This window comes from Gekko japonicus, unplaced genomic scaffold (assembly GCF_001447785.1).
Source record: "Gekko japonicus isolate JY-2015 unplaced genomic scaffold, Gekko_japonicus_V1.1 scaffold1599, whole genome shotgun sequence".
Taxonomy (NCBI): domain Eukaryota; kingdom Metazoa; phylum Chordata; class Lepidosauria; order Squamata; family Gekkonidae; genus Gekko; species Gekko japonicus.
The window spans coordinates 54,143-59,064 of record NW_015168096.1 but is presented as its reverse complement, the minus strand read 5'-3'; positions in this window follow the sequence as shown (position 1 = coordinate 59,064).

The following is a 4,922-nucleotide window of genomic DNA, read 5'->3' as shown; positions in this document are numbered from 1 at the left end:
ACAAACCCCTCCTGGGTCTGTTGGCTCCGTATCGCCAGACCCCACAGATGCTGTCCCCCCCGGTACTCCGATGGTCTATCTTCTTGGCTGGCTACCAGTATGCACTTATCCACAGGCCTGGTAAAGCGATGGGTCATGCAGACGCCCTCAGATGCCTCCCGCTGCCCTCCTACAATTCAGACCCAGCACCTGCGCACCAGATCCTGCTCCTCGAGGACCTGCCCAACCGTCCCATCCAGGTACGCAACGTGGCCCATGCACTGAACAGGACCATGTGCTCTCCCACATTTTGGACTGGGTGGGGAGGGGTTGGGCCACCAGCTGGGTGAGCCCAGAGTTTGCCACATTCTCGTCATACCAGGACGAACTGTCAGCCCACAAGGACTGCTTGTTGTGGGGAAGCCAGGTGGTCGTGACTGCTCTGCTGTGCCAGCATGTCCTAGCAGCCTTACATGAAACGCACCTGGGAATCATGTGTATGAAGGCGCTAGCCCGCAGCTATGGCATGGACTGCGAAATTGAGGACTGTGTGCCAAGAGTCCCAGTCGGAGCCCCCCAGGGCCCTGGTGCATCAGTGGGAGTACTCCCACAAGTCATGGGCCCACCTGCACCTCAATTTTGCGGGTCCATTCCAGGGCCAGATCTTCTTCATCCTGGTAGATTCATACTCCAAATGGCTAGAAGTGGTGCTGGTCCCCTCCACATCGTCCCGAGCAGCAACTCGTGCCCTATGCCAGATCGTCAGCACACATGGCATACCAGACGCCGTTGTAACAGACAATGGGACGGCTTTCACCTCGTCTGAGTTTTGGGAATTCACAGACTACTATGCCATCCAACACATCCACTCTGCTCCCTTCCACCCCACAGCCAACGACCAGGCTGAGCAGATGGTGAGGATGACTAAGGAGCCCCTCCGCAGGATCATCCAGGGAAGCTGGGACCACTGGCTGGCAGCCTTCCTCTTCAGCCAGCAGGTAACCCTAAACACAACCACTGGCCACAGCCCTGTCGAACTCCTGATGGGAAGGTGCCTCACAACCCATCTCGATCAATTGCACCCAGACCATGCTTCGGAGCACAGCTTGGCCCCAGAGAATCAAGCCACTCCCCATGGGTTCTTCCCGGGCAACCCCATCTATGCACGCAACTTCTCCAGTGGCCCAGCCTGGGTCCACAAAAGATGGCCAGAGGCTCCGCCGACACATAGACCAGCTCCGCAGCTGTCTCCTCCCCACTGAACCCAGGATACCCACACCAGAAGACAGTGATGAGGAGCTGCTAAGCTCAGAGGAGCCAGAGCTTTAGGAGAACATGCCCACTGGCAGCACCCAACTGGAAACCAACGGACAGCCTTCGGAGGCCACTGGCAGAATGCCAGTGGCAGCCGTCGCCGGTGGCCCTGAAAACATCCTGGCAGCACCACCCTCTCCCAGTCTGGCAGCGGGGCCGGCCCTCGACACGGTTCCTGAACCCGCAGCCCCGTCAGCAGAACCACGCCGCTTGAACTGTGAGCAGCGCTGACCAGTGTATTTAAAGGACTTTGTCAGTTAAAGAGGCTCTGAACCTTGGGGGGAGGGGTGTTATGTATTGAGTATGAACTGCTCTTGCAAAAGGACTGAGTTTGGGATGCATAACAATAGATTGCTAGGATCCTAGAATGGACCCATAGGGAGACAAGGATCCTATTGTAAACCAAAAGACAGCTCAGGCAGCTTTCCCTCCTATTACTGATCCTCAGCAACAACAGCTGGAAGAGGGGCTGCCTGAGCAACAGACTTCTGCCCAGGGGACACCCCAACAGCAGCCTCAGTGAAAAGGACCTTATGTGGCCTCTTCATTGCATCACTCTGGTGGAGGGTGGCTTTGGAGCAGTCCCTGCACAGATTGGAGGAAAGCCACAGCCCTCCCCCTCCCCTCTGCCCTTAGCCTTGCCCCCAGGCCCTGCAGCTTCCTTCCTGCCACTCATTGTTACCCCGGGCTTGTGGGGAAGGTATTATGCACCTAACTATCTGCACTGAAGCCTGAACCTAATGGAGTCTGTCACCTTTTTATGAACCTTCCCATCCAAAAGCTAGGTTTTGTCTTCCAAAAGAGCTTAACCTATCCTTGCTTCAGTTTTTGTTTTCTTTCTTGTTTTGTTTTTGTGTTATTATTGTTTAGTTTTTTAAAACTAGTGACTTCCTATACTGAAACCTGACTATGTTTTTATAAACTATCCCTGAGATGGAATAGCAAACTTTTAAAAAAGTTTAATGCTCTTTATTAAACTTCTGACTAGATTCTATTGGAACAGGACTTATTTTCTTGATGAAAATGCAGGCACTCCTTCCTAAAAATAGGAAACAAACCTACAGGACAACCTAAGAGGAAAATTGTCCAAAATTGCCCGCCTTCTCTGAAGCTCGGAGAACTACATGCTGTTTGTAGACAGTTAATTATACCACTGTTGTGAACACACACACAACCTTGCCTCTTTTAATATCCTCCTAGCACTGGCCTAGTTATGGAGGAACTAAATCCCTATGCTGAAATTTAATTAAAAGTGTTTTAAAATTAAACAATTCCTAAAACAGACCCTTTTTACTAAAAGCCTATTTAGCAGCACCTAAGTATTGGGCTCAACAGCCCTTAAAACCGTTGTAACCTTAAAACCAGAAGCACATATGTGGAACACAGAACAGTGGATCTCAACACCCCCCCCCCAAAAAAAGCCAACCTTCTAGAAATTAAAGGGAAGAAATACGGGGGGGGAGAATAATAGGGGAGGTGTGGGGAAAAGGACTTAAGATAGAAGAGAAAGCAAGAAGTGCCGAGTTCTACATCTGGGTAACAAAAATGAGGAACACGCATACTGGATGGGGAGATGCTATGGCTCTAAGAACCTAAACCAAAAGTCCCTACACACACACACACACACACACACCAGACCAAAAAAAGAAAAGGGGGGACGAAGAGGAAATAAGCAGCAAAGCCTCACCCCCCAATTCCTCCCCAAAAAAAGAAAAAGGAGAAAAGAACAGTGAAGGATGATGAAGTAGAGAGAGAAAAAAATCAAGTAAAATAATAGACTTAAAAAAAACCAAGTAGAACCCACTACACACAAAAGCCCCCAGAAAGAACTAAAAATGAATAAATTAACCAAGTTTTAAACCAAATCCAAAGAATCAAACCCAAGAACCAAAGCAGAAGGAAGGAACCCTTTGCCTCCCCACCTACCACCAGGCCCCAACAACAATAAAACTTCATGAAAATAACTGCTGTTGGAAAAATGCAACTGTAGCACTTGTCAGTATAAACTAACCCTGTATAAAGTGTTACCTGCACCTGTTCCCACCCCCTTTAGGTTCGTAATGGTCTTGGGAGTGCCCCTTACCAAGGCATGGTAGAATAACAAAAAATATAAAGTTAGCTGGAATGCCAACACAAGGTTATTTTAAACAATATAATAATTTATTAGCTAAAGCCAAGCAAGGAATACAAAACAGAATACTTATTTCCTAAAAAAAAGACAGTCAGTGGTTAAATATACAGAATAAAGATTTCCCCATGCACAGAAGCTTCTGAACTGGCCCAGAGAGATCACAAAAGACAAAGCCTTCTCTGGATCTCCGAGAGTCAGTCCTGAAGTGAAGCTTCTGGCCTTCTTTTATACCATATTGGTCCCATACATTTCGATAGAGCTATAGAAATTACAAACTGCATCAATTAATCTAACCGCCCTGGTAATGTGGGCCATTATGGCCTAGGAAATGTTCCCACATTCCAGAGGCAATGGGGTCACCCTCATGTTTTTTGCAAAACAATGCAAGATAGCATTTAAATCTCTAAATGACAAAGAACACTAATGTTACAATTTCAGGATGTTCTTTGTTTCCTTGATGCAAAGCAGTCAGTCAGGCACTGTCTGCTGGCTGGAGGTGTGATGTGAGTTTCTGCATGTAGGCAAGCCTTTAGTATTGCAAATATTCGTGCTTCCTTGACTTAATGGCAGGTGCATACCTATCTTTTATTTCTAAATGTTTCCAAATTCTTTAGATTCATGAACAATGTAATGATTAGACTGAAACAGTTCTGTCGAAGGAACCGCTAGGCTACGCTGACCCAACAATGTAATGTAGATGTTGTGAGAGATTTTCCTGGAACAAAGGGCTTGCAAAGAAACATGGGGTTAGGTTCAGTGAAGCAGGCCAAGCCTGTTTGCTGTTTTGCTAGCAAAGACAGGGACAGATACATGGATTTTATAAACTATTTGGTTCAACTTTAAACCCAAACCTTCTATATTTCTAAAATTTCTTACCACAACCCCCCCATTTTGGGGTTTTAAAAAGGAACCCAAACAAAATTGGCTACAGGAAGCTATTAAGCCCATCCATCTATTCTACGTTGTTGTGGTGATATAGCTGCTGTGGAATTGGAGACTATTTTAATTCCGGAAGAAAACAAAGAAGGAATACACTTATGCACAGGAAATAGCAAGAAAACATGCCAAGTTTACAAAACCACCTAACAATACTGCATTCTTTAAATAAAAGTTCATAGCTAAATATTCTTCCTGATAGTCTTGCTCATACTCATCTACGTAAAAAATGTTTACAACAAAATGAAACCCACAAATACTCTTCTTGTCCAGTATTACCTAAATGAAAAGGGTTAGAGAAAAGATCAAAGTCGTCTACTGTAAAAGCAATAGAGTCAGTACTAGATGCAAGGCTGGAATTGGAACTAATTGGAAATTTCTAAATTCATTATCTATTTTACTGAGCTTGTCTTTTCTGCATTCTCAAATTACTACATTTATCCATCAATTACATTTACATTATACCAGTCATAAAATCTCTTCCATGTTTTTTGAAAAGTCCATTCTGTACCAGCTCTCATCTCAAGTGTCAGTTTGTCATTTTCTGCCATTTCAAATAGCT